The 20,784-nt window shown below is 45.3% G+C and overlaps 1 protein-coding gene across 2 annotated transcripts in view; it reads right to left on the reverse strand.

Moving 5' to 3' along the window:
• Positions 1-13,500, reverse strand: part of LOC128843627 (V-set and immunoglobulin domain-containing protein 4-like) — a 38,175-nt gene extending 24,675 nt beyond the window's left edge. For both annotated transcript variants that reach the window (XM_054040609.1, XM_054040608.1), the window contains exon 1: positions 13,351-13,500. The gene's annotated coding sequence lies outside the window, so the exon portion shown is untranslated. The remainder of the gene's footprint in view (positions 1-13,350) is intronic.
• Positions 13,501-20,784: the final 7,284 nt, after the last annotated feature.

The raw sequence follows: 20,784 nt of genomic DNA on the forward strand, positions 1-20,784 counted from the left end.
GATTGAACCTGAGCCATCCAGACTTAGAAGCATGAGCTTCTACTACTTGAGTTCAAGATATAACTCCCTTAGCTGGTAGCTATACAGTTATCCTCTAAAAATCCACCAAACACATGTTGGATAGTGAATTACAAAAGTGCCAAATATTAGTATTAGACCTGCAATACTTTTCACAATGAACATCAGCGGGGGGTAAACTGGGAGTTTAAGAATATTTGGAAAACAATTTTAGAATAACATTCAGTGCTGTGGTTTAAAAGAAAAAAAAACCTGTTAAAACTCATAACTCAGCAGTATTCAGTGTTTGAAAAAAAAAAAAAAAACTTTTAGGAGCTATGGGATACAAGTTAAGAATGTTGAAACAGGAAAATGTTATGCTTAGTTACCACTTGGGCAAGGCGGCGTGCTATGTAATACTTGCAAGATTTCACTGTAATGTTTTACAATATATAGCAGCGTAATGCTGATTCCATTGATATTGTTGAGCAATTCATGCTGATTTTATTTATTTCAGCCCACATCTTAATAGTTTTGAATACTATAGATCACAATTTTCAGCTCAGTTGGTCTGAACATGCAGAGCTTTAAAACTGCTATGCTCTAAACTGTATATTAACTACAATTTTGTAAACCTGCATGTCAGAGAACTGTGTGCCACTACTACTAAACAGTGGCACAAGGCTATCCAGTGTGAATCACAGAAATGTAGGACTGGAAGGGACATCAACAGATCATCTAGTCAAACTCCTGCACTGAGGCAGGAGTGAGTAATAACACCACTAGACCATCCTTGACAGGTGTTTGTCTAACCTCTTAAAAAACTCCAATGACTGCTATTCCATAACCTCTCTAGGTAATTTGTCCAGTGCTTAACTACCTTTACAGTTAGGAAGTTTTTCCTAATGTCTAACCTAAATCTCCCTTGCTACAATTTAAGCCCATTGCTTCTTTTTCCTGCATGTCCTGAGTGGGATGGGGGTGAGTCCAGGCAGTGGGATTGGGGGGAGGGAGGTCGAGGAAGTCGGTGGGAGTGTGTGGGGATGGATCAGGGGAAGCAGGGTGGAGGAACTGACGGGGGACAGGACTGGGACTGGGGGAATCAGGGGGGCTGAGGGGGATGGGACAGGACTGGGATGGGGGGAGCAGGGTAGTGGCTGAGAGGAGCATGAATGGGACAGGGTAGAGAGCTGTGTAGAGTGGGGTGGGGCGGGGGAGACAATGGGGCTGGGCTGGGAAGGGTTGGGGGATTTGGGAGAGGGACAGGGTCTGGAGGGGATGAGACAGAGGGAAGCAGGACTAGAATGGGGGGAAGTTGAGGGGGTGGGACAGCAGGGGGAGCGATCGGGTGGGATGATGGGAGAGGCTGAAGAAGAGATTTGGGATGGGGCAGGGACTGAGGGCAGTGGGTTTGGGGTGGGAGGTACAGGGGGGGATTGCAGGGAAGGCTGAGGGAACAGGGTCAGGGTGGGGGCTGAGGGCAGTGGGTTGGGTCTACACTGGCACCTCTCAGCATTGCTGTGCTGGGCGGCAGACCTGCGCCAGCGCTACCCTGGCAATGGAAGAATCCTCAGTGGAAAGGCAGACTTCATGACACAGACCCTCCTTGTCATTTCAAACCTGATGCTGCTCTGGTCAGTCGCTAGGCTCTTGTCACTTTCAAACCCATGCAGGGTATCTGGCTCTTTTTCAGTTCTCAGGTTAAGAAAAGCCTCTGCATTTTGTGAGGGCTTCAGCATTCACATTCCTACTTCACAAACTGTCTGCCTGACACATTGCTCCCAGGGCATTCATCTTTATTCATTATCGGCAGGTCCATCAGATTAATGAGCAACACAGGGGGAAGCAACACAATGGTGTCAAGGATTTTTAATTTTTCAAACCACTTTGGCCTCCACAGGGATAACAGCAAATCTGGACAGAGCAGATGGGTGTCAGGATGGGTTTGGGTATTTATTTATTTATTTATTTAAGTGAAAATGTTTGGGTCTGAGCAAAGGCTGCAAACTTCCCTGTGGAAACCTCTGCTGATCTTTTGCCCCAGGGGCTAACAACAGCCTGGAATCCGGGACAGATTTCCACATCCATGCAGGGTGAGATGATGGGGGGAGGGGAGGGACTGTGGGGGAGGCTGTTGGAACAGGGTCAGGGGGACTGAGGGCAGTGGATTGAGGGTGGGGGCACAGGGGACACTGCGGGGGAGGCAGAGGGAACAGGGTCAGGGTGGGGGCTCAGGGCAGTGGGTCTGAGGGGAGCCCTCCCCCAGAGGGACCTGCCAGGGGGCCAGGTGAGCCCAGCAGTGCTTACCTGGAGTGGCTCCCAGGAAGCAGCCAGCAGGCAGGTCCCTCCCAGTCTCTCTGGCCCTTTCCTAGGGTCGGGTCGAGGGGAGGGGGCAGGGGGGCTCTCTGCCCGGTGACCGCTGCCGGAGTCTACAGGCCCCGCCCCGCTGCAGCACACAGCAGAGCGAGACCTCCTCTGACGGGGGGCCCCGTGGGCTGGCTCCGCCGCGCCGGGAGCTCAGCTGCGCGCTGCCCCAGGGCCCAGGGAGGGAAGGTGAGTGGCGCCAGCGGCGACTGCTTGCTGTGGTCTCCCTCATATAGGGTGACCAGATGTCCCAACCAATGTAAGGTCGGGACGCGGGACAAGTCCCCTAAAATCGGGACTGTCCCGATAATATCGGGACGTCTGGTCACCCTACTTGCAGGCAAAGTCAATCATTAGTGTCTGATGTTCAAATTCACACAGCATCTCAGATTATCTTGGTACATTAATATTTTTATGATGATGGTCCCACTCAAGATAGTAATTCCATTGTGATAGTTGCTGTATAAACATATACAAATATAGTCTTTGGGAAGATTTATGACAGGTTCCCCATTCAATTAAATAGGTATTTTGGTCACTTATAAATAGTGAGGGTACACTTATAAATAGGATAATAAATGATTAATAGATGCTCTTACCATGTTATAGACAGGAATAATATGTGCCATAGCTGTAAAAGGCATTGCAGATGGTTAGAAATCATAGCTATGGACAATCTATTGACCTGTTGGGTGCTATAACAAACGATGAACCATTTGTTAAAACATCTTTTAATAATTTATTATGCCTTTATAAGCTATTTATAAATATACCCTTTGTGACGTTGCACTCCATATGTTTATGGAAATATGCTTATGAGTGTGAATATAATGTAACTGGGATATGCTTTATGCAAAAGGTCTCTTGTAAGGTATCATTACAAAGCTTATAATCTACTGAGTGTGTTCATCCTATTTGTATGTACATATCATTCTTGTATCTAAAACTAGAAATATGAAGTATTACTCTGAAGTCCTATTGTAATTATGCAAAGTGTGGGCCATTAATGGTGGTTTAGAATCTTGATGGCTCCCATTGACTAGGACAATTGGTTGTAAATGGCTCTGTTTACTTGCAAGCCTTTCTGCATTTGTGTGAGTCAGGCCAGGAAGAATGGAGGCTTGGAGTCTCACAGGCCATGTAACCATATCACCTGGTACTGGAATCCATCTTAAACCTGTTGTCTTTCCATTTAGAAGGAGGGGTGGGGACCCAGAGAGACAAAAGATTCCCGCCTTGTGCTAAAGCTATAAAAGCGGGTGGAACAGAACAAGGGAGGCTGCCAGTCATGAGAAATCCCCTAGTTCAGTGGTTCTCAAACTAGGGCTGTCGCTTGTTCAGGGAAAGCTGCTGGCGGGCCGGGCCGGTTTGTTTACCTGCCATGTCTGCAAGTTCGGCCGATCAAGGCTCCCACTGGCCGCAGTTCGCCGCTCCAGACCAATGGGGGCTGCAGGAAGCGGCACAGCCAAGGGATGTGCTGGCCGCCTTTCCTGCAGCCCCCATTGGCCTGGAGTGGCGAACCGCGGCCAGTGGGAGCCGCTATCGGCCAAACCTGCGGATGCGGCGGGTAAACAAACCAGCCCGGCCTGCCAGGGGCTTTCCCTGAACAAGCGGCAGCCCTAGTTTGAGAACCACTGCCCTAGTTACTTCCTGAGCTGGAACTAACGAGGACTGTATAAGGGGAAAGGATTGGGCCTAGACTAAGAAGGAGTCTAGTCTGTGAAAGAAGCTTGTTGGAACATCTCTGAGGGTGAGATTTACCTGTATTCAGTTTCTTAACGTATTAGGTTTAGATTTGCGTGTTTTGTTTTATTTTGCTTGGTGACTTTGTGCTGTCTGTTATTACTTGAAACCACTAAATCCTACTTTTTATACTTAATAAAATCACTCTCTTTTATTAATTAACCCAGCGTAAGTCATTAATACTTGCAGGAGCAAACAGCTGTGCATATCTCTCTGTCAGTGTTATAGAGGGCGGACAATTCATGAGTTTACCCTGTATAAGCTTTATACAGAGTAAAATGGATTTATTTGGGGTTTGGATCCCATTGGGAACCGGGTGTTGGGATGCTGGAGATAGGTAACCTGCTGAGTGGTTTTCAGTTAAAGCCTGCAGCTTTGGGGGCATGGTTCAGACCTGGGTCTGTGTTGCAGCAGGCTAGCGTGTCTGGCTCAACAAGGCAGGGATCTGGAGTCCCAAGCCATCAGGGAAAACGGGCTCAGAGGTAATTTCAGCACATCAGGTGACAGTCCCAAGGGGGTCTCTGTGACCAAACCCATCACACCCTTAATATAAAGTGTGACCAGCACCATCCTGTCCTACTACTTGGGACAATTGTAGGGGTAAGGTCAGTACCCTCAGTTCTTGTCTAGTGGGAGAGGGCTCAATAATCTGCACCCTCCTGGCTTGCCTGGATGGAAAGAGAGCAGAGAACAGTAGCCATCTATCATCCAACCCTTGCATTCCTTAGGCAATCTCTCACTGATTACATTAGGGGTGTTTGGGTTCTATAGGGAATTCAGGATAATGTCCTGCTGTACACAAAACCAGAAGCTGCTGGAGTACAATTGGCTCTTTTCAGTTGGGGTTAGAGGGTTAACCAAAGTGTAATGTACCATAATTCAGACCCTGCCACAAACTGTCTGCCTGACATCATTATTAAGTGGTCAGTAAAGCGGAGCTCAGACTGGTCACTGAAAATATGGTAAACTACAAACAATGGATCAGTCCAACTCAGCGCAGGATGGTGAGAGCCAATGGGACATTTTTCTTCTCTGAAAATCAACCATTTGGTGAGAGCAGCTGAGGCCCATTCCTTCCATTTTGATCATCTGGAGGAATGTGCTTATTCAGAAGCACCACACTTGGACCATTGCATTTGGTTTAACTTAATGATACGTGGAGTTCAGTTTAAAATTTGATCCTTCAATGCCCCGGGACCCAGAGGGAGGAGCTGTGTATATTGCGTGGTATGGTGTAGGTGAGCTTGTGCAAGGTTCCAGACTGATGGTCCTGGAGACTGAAATCCTCTGTGTACCTACAGAAAATATCATAGACAGCTGAACTGCAGCATTCTCTCACACTCAGAGGTGAAAGTGGGCCAGTACAGCATACTGGTAAGAAGTGGCTGCCGGTACCGGCCTGTATGCAGCCGAGGTTAAAGCACTGCCACGGCGCTTTAACATCACTGCCCCTTTTGCCACCACCCACCCCAGCCCCGTCGGCAGCCCTGCCAGTAGGGACCCTAACACAGCAGTGGCCGGAGCCCTGGGCCCTTTAAATTGTCACCAGAGCCCCGGCCGGTGCAAGCTGGGCAGTGCAGAAGGGCTGGCTGGGGGAGGCTGACCCCAGCCCCGCCCCTTCCACCTAAGGCCCCGCCTCTTCTGGGGGCCTTGAGCCAGACCCCCGTACCAGTAAGTCTTTTATCTTACTTTCACCCCTGCTCACACTGCACCCAGGCCAGTGTGCCTAAAGCCTGACTTAGAGGGGGAGCTGCACAACCCCTTCCCTTCTTAACCTCTCTGCTGAATGAACTGAACTGGAGTGGTGGTTTTTAATCTCACAGACAATGGCCTGCTACCAACTGGACCACTTGAAATAGAGTCACAAAGCAATAACTCTATAGCTGAGTTATCAGTCCTCATCTTCAAAGGAAACCTGCACACACACATTCAAAAGATGAGCCTGGGAGCATAAAGTCATAACTTTGCTAGACACAAAAAAATGATAGACTGAAGAGAGACACTAGATTTATGGCTTATTACAGCAATCTGTAGCCCACTAACAATCCCTCCCAGCTGCTTCCCCCTCCCTTTCCTCTCTGTGACTGGAGGGGTATTAACAAGCCACTGCACCTTGAATGATCCCTTGAAATACGTGTTAACTACTTATACTAAACAATCTGTTCCATCTTGTAGTTAGCTGTGACTCTAAGTTTCCTAGACCCGAAGAACAGTTTTGTGTAAGCTCAGAAGCTTGTCTCTCTCACCAACAAAAGTTGGTTCAATAAAAGATATTACCTCACCTACTTTGTCTCTCTAATATGCTGGGACTGACACCGCTACAACACCATTGCATATAACATCTGCATTTCAGTTATTTCCAACTCAATGGGAACCAAAATGCTGTTATCTGGGGGAAGCTTGCTGTGCCACTCGCTGGGTGGGATTGCGTCTGTCTCTTAACAGGATTTGATTCGCACTAGGCCTCAGATGCGGAGGTGAGCCTGTTGTTGCTTTAGAGGATTTCTGCCCACTGATCCCAATTATCAAACAGGCTAGCTCTTTTCCACACCTTTTTGGAGCAGAGGGTGTTGTCTGGGATTCTCTGCTCAGTATCCCCCTGGTTCCCTTTTATTGAACCTTTGTTCTCACTCTCCATTTTCATGTTCATCGCTGTGTCTTTGTGGCTCCGCCCCATTCCTGAAGGGGGTGCCATTGCTGCTGCTGTGATGGAGCTCCTTCACAAAGCTCTTTTAAAAAAATAATAATAGGTCTGCACCTTGCCCCAAAGTGACTCCAGAAACCGGGACACTGACTGGAATTGCAAAAACATGAGCATGCAACACCTTCCTGTAAGCTTTCAACACTTCAGAAATTATCACATGGCAATACATTGCCCAGTCATGATTTTCAGCTGCCCTCTGGAAAACCCTGCAGTCCGATTGTGTTTTGCAATATCACTGTAATGTGTTATTTTGTCCCTTACATGACCACCATGCAAATAATTCACCATTAAATAGATTCATAGATTTTTAAGGCCAGAAGGGATAATATAGTCTGATCTCCTGTATATCATAGTGTGACATACCAGGGTACAATCCAGACTAAGGAGTAGCTGCATCACCCCTGCCCTGTAACCTGGGTACTCTTTACAATGCCCTGCTGCTGTAGCCTCTAGCCTGGACGTCTCACAAACAGCCTCCAGCATGTAAATCACTCCCAGCTACGTCTGTGTGTGCTGCAGCCAGCCAGCCATACCTTGGCTCTTACCAGTCTTGGTTATGCTGCAGGGTGACCCCAACACTCCCCCCTCCCCCCCAGTCCTGGATCTTCCCCCAGAAATGTAAGTCCTGTATTGGCCAGTACTTCTCCTGGACAGTACAAATATATTAAGTGTGTTATTCCTTTAAGGGAATAATACATCAGCTTATTATTTTAAAATAGTTATCCAGATATTTCAATTTAAACACACAGGATTAGATAAAACAACTACAAAGAGATAGATTTTAAGCAAGTCCAAATAATAAAAGTCAGAAATGCTTACAAGAAAAATAAAGATAAAACTCTTTCTCGTGCCTAACTTAAACTATACTAGATTCAAAGAGAAGTTCTCTCACCACATGCTTTCAGCAGTCTTACTGACCAAATTATCGGTCAGGACCCCTCCCCCAGAGTCCATCAGCTGCTTCCTTTGTCTTTTCAGGTGCAGAGAATAGGATGGGCAGAGGGAGGGAGGGAGAGAGAGAGTCCTGTCTGCCCTTTGAGAAGTATTTCCAGCTGGGAGCAAGGCAACAGGCAGTCTGTGTGGAAGGAAACCTCATGCTGTTTCTTTGCTAAGATGTAGATTTTTGCCCAGACCCCTTTCCTGCCAAAGAATGGCCACTTAGCAGGTAATGGTCCATCAGCCCTGTTTACACTTGGCTAAGGCATCAGCTTGCCCTTTGTCTCTGAGGAACTGGTTTGACCACTCCCCTGGAAAACATATGTTTAGTCACGATCTCAGCTCCTTTATAACTGCACAGATAATGCTGCTATGTGCATTTTGTCGTGCTCTTACTGATCATCAAATTATGAGGTATTTAAATGATACCTCACAAGGCATACCTCGTACAAACATTTTATAATAGAGTATAAGGTATGAACACAGGGGCATATTCTGTCACATCTCCCCCTTTACAAAGCTGCAGAAGGGTTAGCCACTGGCTGACCTGGAGGCAGCAGGTCAGGACACTCTTTCCTGGGTAGGGCATTTGCCACCATGTTTTTTTTCCTCCTTTATATACACAATTTCCATATTAAACACCTCAAAGCCCCTAAAACAGTGTCTGATGCCTCTGTACACAGTTCAAACACCTTTTCAAAATCTGGACTAGCTAGAACAGGCTTTTTAGACAAGATTTTTTTTTACCGTATCAAAACCCTCTTGCCATGCCTTTGTCCATATGGCTTTTTTTTTAAACACATAGATCTGTGCTTGCAGATGCAATGTCACTGAACTGACACACAAACCGTCTGTAATAATTTACCAGATCTATGAAAGATTGGACCTGTTGTTTTGGTTGGGGTATCGGCCAATTTACAATGGCTGCAACTTACCAGGGATCAGGGGATATTTGACCTTCCCGTACCCAGTGTCCCAAATAAGGAACTCTGGCTGATCCAGTTTTACATTTGGAGGCTTTTATAGTTAGGCCTGCTTCTTTGAGCTTTGATGACACAATTTTAAAGTATTTTTTGTGATCAGTCCAAGTGTTGCTAAATACTCCGATGTTGTTGACATATGCGTTTGGAAAGTTCTGCAAACCATTTAACACTTGGTAGACCAGCCTTTGAAAGGTAGCTCCTGCATTAATTAACCCAAATGGTAACATTGTGAATTCAGATATTTCGCTTGGCTTAAAATGCCCAGCATATCATCAATTCTAGTCATGGGATACACATCTGGTACAGTGACAGCATTTAGTTTTCTATGCTCTCCACAAAACCTTACCATGTTGTCTTTCTTAGGTACCAAGACCACAGGTGACACCCAAGAGCTGTCAGACTCTTTAAATTACTCCCAGTTTTAACATGCTTTATATTTCTATATGAATTTGTTCCTGCACCTTGCCAATGGCCCTGTAGGGTCTGCTGGCAGGTGGCTGTGCTCCTTCTGTAATGATTTTGAGTCAGCAAGTGTGTCTTCCCTGTCTTGTTAGAAAACACCTCTTTGTGTTCTTACAGCACTGACAACAGCTCTGCCTTTTCAACTGGAGTTAAGGCACTGCAGATATCAATGCTTTCCAGAGTTGAGTCAGTCTGGTGTTCAGCCATCAGATCAAAGAGGCAGCGTGCCTCCATTTCCCTTTCTGCGCAGCAGATGTTTACCCTGTCATTCCTCCTGTGATACGCTCTAAGTCTGTTTACATGTACTGGGTGTGGGACAGCATTACATGAGACTTTTTAATGATATGTTATGTATCTTCATCTACCTCTATCACCTCAAGAAGTCCTTCCCAAGAATTTTGCATTTTTTTCCACAGAGCTTAATAGCATTACCAAGTCTCTTATTTCAAAAGTGCATTTGCAAATATGTTGATCATATTACACATTTTCTTTGGAATGACAGTCTTTGGGGTTAGTTTGTCTCTTCTTTCTTTTCTGAACCTTTGTACATATTCAGTTACTGGCTCTCCCTCTGCCTCAGTGTTAGTCAGAGCTATTGATTCAGGATATCTAGTGGCAAAATCCACAAGGGTATATTCTGTCACACACAGGACATTAATTTTCACCCAAATACTTTAGTTGCATTTCAGTCCTCAGAAAATGAAGTTGCATGCCACAGACTGAGAACCAAGGTGCCACCAATGCCCACGGCCACTGCAATGGCAGAGAATTGATTAGACGAGACATTCCCAGATGACACCAGCAGGCAAACCATGCCTCATGCTGCAGAGGAAGACTAATAAACCCTAGAGTCCCTGCAAATCTGATCTGGGAGAAAAATCCCCTGACCCCAGATCTGGAGTCAGTATGATCCTGAGTGTGTGAGGAAGACTCACAAGCCAGGGTCTTCTCCTCTAATCCACCCTATATGGTGTTCTGTCTCCTGCTGTGGCCAATCTCTGATAGTTCAGAGGAAGGTGGAAATGAACCAATCCCGAGACATGTAGCCAACTGAGCATTGGGGAAAAAAATTCCTTCCTGACACCTACTCATGACTGGTTGAAGACCTGAAGCATTAGATTTGATGATAAACATTATCTTAATGAATAACTGCAAGTGTTATGAGTATGCTGAGGTCAATACAAGTGGTCCCATTCTCCACTTGGCCCCTGAAGGCAGAGGATGAACAGGAGGATTCAGATTCACAGGTTCCAAGCCCAGAAAGGACAGCCACAACCATCCAGTCTGCCAGACCACCCCCTCCTTCCCAACCACACAGAGGCCATCGAATTTCTCCCAGAAACTGGATTAAGGCATATATTTTTAAAAGATATCAATGCTTGGAGTCTTTGACATGAGAGAAGGTAAGTCCACCACCTCGCCTGGTAAGTGTTGGGATTCCCTCCGAGACCTTTTTCCACTGGACTTCTCAAGAACTCCAGACTTTGTTACTCTGGTATCTTTATTTGGCATACCGCAAGACTATGCTAAATTGGTCGGACTCAAATGCAAAGGGTGGATGCAGGTAACATCACAGATCCAAAGTTACACAGAAACCCTCTCCCTTTGTATACGGTTACACATTGCATCACACCTTTTGGATTGGTGACTTTGCAGGAACCAATCCCTGTGCAGTATGTGCTGTCCACCCATTGTCCACGCTCATTCCTAACTTATCTTGTCCATTGTTATCTTGTTTGTAGTAAATGGTTCCCTCTTATCTTAGCTGACTCAGACTTTCAGTCTTTTAGCCTACTGCCCTATTTACTTATCTGTGTTGCATGAATGTTCTGTTTTCAGCCTAATGATCTCTTTCCCTCCCTAATTCTATCTTCCAAGAAGTGCTCCCCCCATCTGTTACTCATTCATGACAGGCCATGCCTCAGCTACACTAAACTGTTCCAATGATTAATTATCCTCAAAACTGGGAAATTATGTCTTATTTTAAGGCTGAATTTATCTAACTTCATCTTCCAGACATTGGAACTTGTTATGCCTTGGAAACATGACCCCTGCTCCCCAATCAAATGTCCCTTCCATGTGTAAGTGCCTACACACAGCGATCAAGTCACCTCTCAACCTTCTCTTCGGCAACCTGAAGAGATTAAGCTCCTTCAGCCTCATATCAAAGGCTTGTTTTCTAGCCCAGAGATCATTTTTTGGTCCTCCTTTGAACTCTCTCCAGTATTTCCTCAGCCTTCCGGAAGTGTGGACACCAGAACTGGAGACAGTATTTTAGTAGCAATCTTACTAATGTTGTCTACAGATGCAAGATCGCATCCCTACTTCTACTTGATATTCCCCTTTTTAAATATCCAAGGATCTCATATTTATCCTTTTCGATACAGCATTGCACTGAGAGTTAACAGTGAGGTGATAATCTATAATGACCATATAGTCCTTTTCTGAGTCACTTTTTTCCAAGATAGTCTCATTGTGTAGGTATAACCTGCATCCTTGGAACCCAGCTGTATTACCTAGCATGTAGCTGTATTAAAACACATTTTGTTGGATTGTGATCAATTAATCAGGTGATTCAGATCCTTCTGAATCCATCCTCCTTGTTATTCACTACCTCACCAACCTTTGTGTCCTCTGCAAATGTTACCAGAAAAGATTTTTACATCATAATCTAAATCATGGAAACAAATATTAAATAGCATTTGACCAAGAACCAATCCCCAGGGGATAGTAACATTCCACTCATTGATAGCTCCCAATTAACAACTACACTTTAAGATCTGTCAGCGACTCAGATTTTCATCCATCCAATGTGTGACCTCTCAATTCCATGTATAGTAATGTACGTTTTTCAATCAAGAAGTCTTGTGATACTATGTTAAATGCCTGGGAAAAATCCAACTATACTATCTCACACAGTTGCCTTTATCAACCAGACCTGTAATCCTATCCTGTTTGACAAGACCCACCTTGCATGAAACTATGCTGACTAGTATTAATTATATATTTATATTGTTGACCTTCCTTATTGCTTTAAAATCAGATAGCTAATGTTTGGCATCTGCTGGAAGTTGCAAAAATGAAGTGGGTCCTATCAGTCTCCACAAAACGATCCTCTCTCCTATCAGGTGTAAAATGTCTTGTCAGTACACTAGCTCCCATCATACACTGGTCCCAGCACACCAGCTAAATCTGTTGCAACAGGTTTTTGATGCTCTGCTGTGTTCCATCAGTAAGAGCAGATCTAGCATCGCCTTTTCCCTGGGTGGTGCCTGATCACTTTCAAAATATCAGGTGTCAGGATATCCCTGTGTGAAAGATGACCCTCAGCACTTGGGTTATATACCTAAACATCCAGTACATGCATGATAATACTCTGCAAGGGAATTTAGCCTTCTTTACTCTTAGATGTTTGGTACATTCCCTCAAGCTGAGCTATTTGCTCACGCACCTTCTTACACGCAGAATGATGAAAGGCATGACAAATGTGCTGATTTTACAGTCCTAGAATTTAATTACTTCATCTCATGTTCCTCCTTTGCTACCCAACCTCCCCACATCCGGAGCACACTGGTGCCAGCAAGCCTGCACATTTCCAAGACCTCATCACCAATAAAAACACTGTCAGCATTTTCTGTTTCCATTTTAAAACTTAGGTTTCGTAGCTCTAGATTTTTAAAACCGTTCTCAAGAAAAGAAATGAAACTTGGAGGGGGAAAAAGTGAAGGAACTGGATCTAAAATATGATGGTGAACAATGCTTAACCCTGCTGCTGCAGCCAGATACATTCATGCTTCAAAAGAGATCAGTAGCTGGAAGTGCAGATATTGAAATCAAACCTCTTCAGACTGGAAATGATATAAGAACAACCACGTTCTGACATATGTGATTGGTTTGAAATTGTATTAGAACAGCTGGGTCTGCACTTATTGCTGCTCCCAGCAAAATCCAGACATAGCAAAGGTATGTGAAAAATTACAAACCAAACTGAAACAAACAAACCCACATTTGTTCAAAACCAAGAAATTGGCCCCATTCAGCGACTCCTAAAAATCAGCCAAGGGCACTGCATATCCAACAAGAGATACAAATGTAAAAGATCTCACAGGTAAAGGACAGTTACAAAAGTACTGGAATAATTAGCATTTCGTAGGTACTCACCTGTTAGAATACAGATATTCAGGCCTGCTTGTAAAGGCCTATACTTTAAGAACGTAGGTGTATTTTTATCACTTAGCTACTTATAGAGGTATAAAACAAAGAATCAAAATCACCGTCCGCCTATGTCTGGGCCTTCTCTCACTAGGATAGTCTGAAGCCTTGTCCTTAGGCTAAGGCCTTTGGCTAAGCAGCAGGGGCAGCGTTCACATCCTCAAATTCCAAACCAATTAATTGAAATAAGGTGGTATTGGGCTGTTAGGAAGACGATCCTGTCCTGATAATGCCCATCACCACCAGATAGAGAAACAGATCTTAAGATTGATTTCTTGCCAGACAGGATGCCCTTATCAGTGGTTGTGGTTGTGAAACCCTCATTTCTGTATTGTTTTATCTTTATGGCCCCCACTTTTCTATTGTGAATCTGTCTGGTTCTCTAATTGTTTCTGTCTGCTGTATAATTAATTTTGCTAGGTGTAAGTTAATTAGGGTAGTGGGATATAATTGGTTAGAGAATTATGTTACAGTATGTTAGGATTGGTTAGTTAAATTTCAGTAAAACGATTGGTTAAGGTATAGCTGAGAATATTACTATATAAACTGGGGTCAAACAGGAAGTGGAAGGGGAAATTGGAATCATGCTTGCTAAGTGGGGTGGGAGGGTGGGAATAGGGAATGGGAAACAGACACAGGCAAGGCTCTGCAGCGTCAGAGCTGGGTAGGGGGACACGGGGTAAACGCTCTGCGGCGTCAGAGCTGGGTAGGGGGACACGGGGTAAACGCTCTGCGGCGTCAGAGCTGGGTAGGGGGACACAGGGTAAACGCTCTGCGGCGTCAGAGCTGGGTAGGGGGACACAGGGTAAACGCTCTGTGGCGTCAGAGCTGGGAACGGAACACTGGGGAACAGACTCTATCGGCGTATAGCGATAAGCCCGACTGGTGTGAAGGGCTTCAGAATATGCTTGCTTGGATACTAACCCCAATAAACATCGCATTGTTTGCACTTCGGACTTCTGGTCTTTTGCTGCTTGCTGTCTGCGTGAGAAGAACCAGGGAAGTGAGAGGGTTGAGGGAAAGCCCTCTAACACAGGATTGGCAAACTATGGCCTGGGGGCCACATTTGGCCCTTCAGATGTTTTAATCCGGCCGTCAAGCTCCCATCGGGGAGCGGGATCTGGGTCTTGCCCTGCTCCAGCTGGGGAGAGGGGCCGGGGGCTTGCCCCGCTCCACATGTGCCGTGGCTCTGCACAGCTCCCAGAAACAGAAGCATGTCCCCACTCCATAGGGCAGGAGGTGGATCCAGGCTGGGGCAGGAGCTTGGAGCATGGGAGGAGGTTAGGGGTTCAGGCTTTGGGTGGCGGTTACCTCAAGAAGTTCCCCTACAGCTCCTATGTGTTGGGGCAGCCAGGGGGCTCCACATGCTACCCCCACCTCAAGCCCCACCCCCGCAGCTCCAATTGGCTAGGAACTTGGGCCAATGGGAGCTGCAGGGGCAGCACCTGTGGCCGGGGCAGCACGCCGAGCTGCCTGGCCGTGCCTCCACATAGGAGCTAGAGGGGGAACTTCTTTAGGTAACTGCCACCCGGAGCCTGCACTCCTAACCCCCTCCCATGCTCCAACCCCCTGCCCATACCCTGATCCCCCTCCTGCCCTCAGTCCCAGCCCAGAGCACCCTCCTGCATCCCCGGCCTCTCATCCCCAGCCCCACCCCAGAGCTTGCACCCCCAGCTGGAGCCCTCTCCCCCCCAGACTCCAACCCTCTGCCCCAGCCTGGAGCTCCTTCCCGCACCCTGAACTCTCCATTTCTGTCCCCACCCCTGAGCCCACACCCCCAGCCAGAGCCCTCACCCCCCGCCCATGTCCCAACCCCCAATTTTGTGAGCTTTCATGGCCCGCCATGCAATTTTCATACCCAGATGTGGACCTTGGGCCAAAAAGTTTGCCCACCTCTGCTCTAACATCTTGGTGCTGTGACTCGGATACATCACTTCAGACAGGTGAGTGGCAGCCAGGTAAGTCTCCCTCCCCAACAGTCCCCGCAGCTGCTTGGAGCGGGTTATGGCAGGCTCTCATGATGGTAGTTGCGGGTCCTTGCAAACTGAGGTAATGGTCTTTTTGGATAAGTGGATATGGAAGAATCAGGGCCCATTCCAGGCATGGGGGTCAACCTGGGATGAGATTAAGAAGGAAATGGAAGCAGTGTTAGGGGACCCAGAGGGATGGGGGCTGGCTGAGGAGCCCACCCTCCTGGATAAATGGGTAGTGGAAGGAGGTCCGTGCCCATGGGGACAGGATGCCTTCCAGGGAAAGGAGGCACTTAAGGCAGCATTATGGGAAGCTGCCAGTAATCTTTCAAGTTTGGTGCTACTCCAGTGAAGGCTACTGTAAATTATCATTAGGGGTGGTTAAAGATGATTTGGCACAACCGGGTTTGGAGTCAAAAACGGAGTTAACAGACCACCTTAAGAGACAGGAGCTGGGACTTGGTCCTAGGGGAGTGCAGAAAAAAAAGTTTCAAAGTGAAAAACAGCAGCGTTTGCAGGAGCGGGTAACACTCTTCTCCCAGAGCCAGGATAAAAACCTGGGGGTAAGGGTTCCCAACTGTTTAAACTTAGGGAGCCCTACCCTGTGCTCAGAGCTAACTATATCCTTTTCTTCTTCTTTTTCTTCTCCTCTGTTTGCTTAATTTGCTGCTGTTAGCCTGTACTTTAAAATAACTTCACAGGGTTAATTGGTTGCTTTCCACCCCACTCCCCTCTCTCATACTTCTGGTTTTTCCGAAGTTTTAATGGAAAGTACTTTAGATATTCATATGAAATGTTTGTTTGTTTTGGGACAATGTTTGTTTTTGGAAGTCTGCTGGATTCCGCTAACATTTTTAGAGTAAAAGATCCAGGGGTGATCATGGAGATAAAAGTTTTGTACTGCCTTTTTGAACAATCCCGAGGTAAAGACAGCACAGGGTAAAAAAGGCAGTTGTTTGCAGAAATTAATACTACAGAATGTGGGGGGAACTTAAAGGGAAGTAAATGGTTGGGAGTTGTGGAAATGTTAAAAGGTAACGGTTGTGAAGATGTTACAGAGTAACAGTTGTGGTGTTATAAGAAGGAAGCTTTTGGTTTGATGATAAAACCCAGTTATGTAAATGTAATTATTTGTGCAACTCGGTACCGTCACATTGGGTTGAACCACGGTAGTTAAATTATACAAGGGGGTCAGGTGGCTACTACAACCACCAGGGCCGTCCCTAGGCGTACACACCATACGCAGCTGCGTAGGGCACCCAAATATTTGGGGCACCTCTAGGTCTTAGTGTCCAGCCTCCCACCTCTTCCTATCCCTGTTCTGACCCTTCCTCCAGGCTCCCACAGCTGGCTGCTGCAGCCTGGTGAGTCTTCCTCCGGAGGGGATCTAGTAACTTAAAAGTGAAAAAGTCTCCAGCCTGCCAGGCCTATTAGCACAACATTGAAACTGTTAAAGAGCCATTCAAGTGGTAATGAAGCCATTGAACGGGCATTTGCCAACCCCCGGGTATCTACTGTCAGTTTCTGAATTTACTGACGAAAACAGTTGTGCATGACTAATATTTACTCAGAACATGTTCATCTACAGGACCTTAGTTTAAAATTTGCTTTAAAAATATTTCATTAGAAGATTGCTGAAGATTATAAAATCACATCTCTAAAAAATCCTTGCATAGATTTGTAGATGCATAATCTGAATATTCATCTTTAGCCTTAAATGATTGGATTTTCAGACATATAGTTTTTTTAATAAATCCTTCAAAAGACCAGCCTTATCTAAAATACACATTTTAATTTTAATTACTATAATACAAAAAGCTTGCGTCCAAAGTCTTTCTGTCCTTTCTGTCCATCCCTTTTCCCCTTCACCTGCCACCCCCCCCCTTGAAGAGAGCCCTTAAAGAGACATTACCCCTTTCCTTCCAGATAGCTGAACAAACGAAAAAAGAAGAACAGGAGTACTTGTGGCACCTTAGAGACTAACAAATTTATTAGAGCATAAGCTTTCGTGGACTACAGCCCACTTCTTCGGATGCATGAAGTGGGCTGTAGTCCACGAAAGCTTATGCTCTAATAAATTTGTTAGTCTCTAAGGTGCCACAAGTACTCCTGTTCTTCTTTTTGCGGATACAGACTAACACGGCTGTTACTCTGAAACTGAACAAACGAGTTTCCCTTTCTTTACTTCTGACTATTTGATGAACTAGTTTTAAGGGAACCCTCCAGCAAAAAGAGTACCTTAGTAAGAAATAAAATCCTTTGTTATGCATAAAATCTTTGGAAACATATTTTTTAAAGTTGGTGAAATTTCATAAACATGTCTATTGTTATGGAGATCACACAATGTCTATTGTTATGGAGATCACACAATGTAAATTAGTGTTCCCTTTTTCTAAAAGCAATGAACATTGTTATGAAGACACTAAACCTCTGTGACGGATTAATTTAAAATTAATTTACTCTGAAACTTAATTTAAAATAATGTCTTTGTTTCAGTGAGTTAAGTATGTAGTAGTTATCTGGAATGATTACTTTATGACGGCTTAAGCGTACATTTAAAATATAAAATCAGCTTAGAAATAGTGATTAAGAACATGTAAATCAGAGAAGAGCTGCATCATGTATTCCATAATATTTAATTTTGTATTCAGAAAGACAGCTGACTCACCCTTACCACAAAGTTTTTGCAAATAAATCTCTGACAAACTTCAGGGCATATCAAAAAACCTGTGACTAACATTCTTTATTCCCAAATTTAGTGCTTTTAAGTAGGTATCTTCTGCATGTCCAATCTTCACCAGCTGTCATGCAGTGGAAAACATGCTCTTCTGCAATTTCTTTAATGTCATTTGCTTCATTTGGGTTCAGGGATTTGTCTGGAAGGGGGTGAGCAGGGAGCTGGGAGGGAAGAGAGGAGGGAGACAGTGGGGAGAGGGTGGGGCCTGGGACTTGGGGTGGAGCAGGAGTGGAGTATGGGCAGGGCCACAGGCAGAAGAGGTGGGCTGGGGGGCTAGCCTCCCCAAGCGTCCGCTTCACCGCCCATGACCGCAGGTAAGAGCGGTTCGGCTCCCGCACACCCACTGCGCACTGCAGTGTCCTTAGGCAGGGGCCATATTCACAGAGCCGAATGCGCCGTCACTGTGCATTCTGCGTGAGGGAGAGGGTTTGGGGCTCTCTGCGGGGAACTGTGACTCTCCACCGCTGTGAGGCGGGCCGGGTGGCTCAGTATCCTTAGTGCCGCCCCCCTCCCCCCTAGGCTGCAAGCCCAGGCTGCCGTCGGGCATAGGGGCACCAGTTTAATAATACTGCGTGGGGCTCCAAAGATCCTAAGGACGGCCCTGACTACCAATATGTTTTTGTCCCCAGGAGCCTTTATAGCGATTGTGTGGGGAAATGGGCCCTTTTCCCACAGAAATGGTCTGTAAAGGACTGCTGCAGGCAGCAGGCAGCCAGATACTCTGATCTATATTATTTGACTATTGGACGAGTTAATCAAAATCACTAAAGAAATGTAAGGGGTTTCCATTAAAACTTGACTGTCTCTGATTGTACAAGATGGGAATGTAATCTTGTGTAAAAATAATAAAAGCAGTGCAAGGGGTAAAAGAGAATTTTTGTGTGTGAATCTTTTTGTGTAATTATGTGAGGTTTTAAGGACCTAAACAACACTCATGGTTTGTAAAATCCTGTTTGTAGGTTTAAGATAAATTGGTTTTGTTTTGTTTTTAAACAAAGAAAAAAGAATGGCATTAAATCCATTTGAATCTTTCATTCAAAGTTGCAAAACTGACAGTTTTTGCCAGACCCAGGTAACTAGTGTTGTTTGGCTTTGGTATTTAGCATTCAGCCCTTAAGGTACCTCAATGTTTAATATGTTTTTAAATAAAGACCAAAGTTGTGGCTGTTGTGGGAGACGGCCAGGGCCATGGAATGAGAGAAACATTCTGGATTTTTTGTGTATGTGTGCACAGGAAAAAAGAGAAGGAAAAGGGGAGCAATGTTGGGAAAACTGAGCCTTGGGGTGGCTCTGGGTGATCGGATGGTCACTTTGGTGGGGGTGCATGAGAACTCTGTGGGCATGGGGGAGGCAGTTACATCTTGTGTGAAAGTTGATGTGGCTAATATAATGTTGTAGAGTTGAACTGTGGAGGGGGTGTGCATTTTCCCAGAACAGGTGCAGTGTATATTGTAGAAGGGGTAAAAGAAATGCAAAACAAAACATGCTACTTAATTAAAATCCTATTAGGGCTCCAAAAGGAGCCACAATAGGTTGTGTTTTCTTTTCCAGGTGGCTGTGTGTTTTAGAAGCAGGAGTTAAAATGAAAAGTAATCAGAATTCTGGTGGAAGCTAATTGTGTGCCTTTTAAGACAGAGTCTCTGAGCTGCTAAAAGCTTTGGATCCAAAAGCAAGCCAGAAAGCCTCTGTGTGGATGCAAATTACCTAGCTGATAGGGGAAGGAGAGAACTGCCCATAAATGGCGGCACAAAGGAGCGGCAAATAATAAATATACCTGGTCAGCAAATAAACTACTTGTAAGCAAGAAGACAATGACCCTCCAGGAAAGGGAGGTGGGAAAACAAGTCAAGCCTGAAAATAAGAGGGGACAGGTTAACCCTAAGTATTCCTTTGTGTGTGTGTCTGCACAGTGCTAAAATCTGAAGACAGATACAAAAGGAGTCTGCTTACATACACAACACCTTGACCTTGTAATTCACCAAAACCCAAAGCCTATGCAAAGATTTCAAGAGGGTAATGAACACACTGGCCTCAAAGACAATTTGTCTAAATAAAAGGCATGGTATAACAAGATACTTATAAACACCTGTTGGCAATAGATTTGATGCTAATGTTATTGTTAGTTCATATGGCAATAATGCTTCTCACCTGCTACCTGTGAATAAACTTAAAGCTAGGCACAGCAGAAAAACCATTACAACCGTGGTCTGTTGTACAAGAAGGGAAACTGAGGTACACCACCTCATGAATTTCATGAATGAACAGTGGGATAATTCACTAGCCTGCCTATAGAAGGAGGGGGGATATAGCTCAGTGGTTTGAACACTGGCCTTCTAAACCTGGGTTGTGAGTTCAATCCTTGAGGGGGCCACTTAGGGATCTAGGGCAAAATCAGTACTTGGTCCTGCTAGTGAAGGCAGGGGGCTGGACTCAATGACCTTTCAAGGTCCCTTCCAGTTCTAGGAGATGGGCGATCTCCATTAATTTTTTATTTTTTTTATAATTTTATAGAACAAAACAAGGAAAGAATGGCGGTAATGCTTCTATTTTCCCTGCAGTCAGCAAGATTTTGAAGGGTTATTTTTAGGCAATAATCTGTCCTACCCAGAGGGCTGGGAAATGTTCCTTCTGTTTTTCAGACACTCTACAAGTAAGCTGGTGCCAGCGGAAGAATAA

This window comes from Malaclemys terrapin, chromosome 9 (assembly GCF_027887155.1).
Source record: "Malaclemys terrapin pileata isolate rMalTer1 chromosome 9, rMalTer1.hap1, whole genome shotgun sequence".
Taxonomy (NCBI): Eukaryota; Metazoa; Chordata; order Testudines; family Emydidae; genus Malaclemys; species Malaclemys terrapin.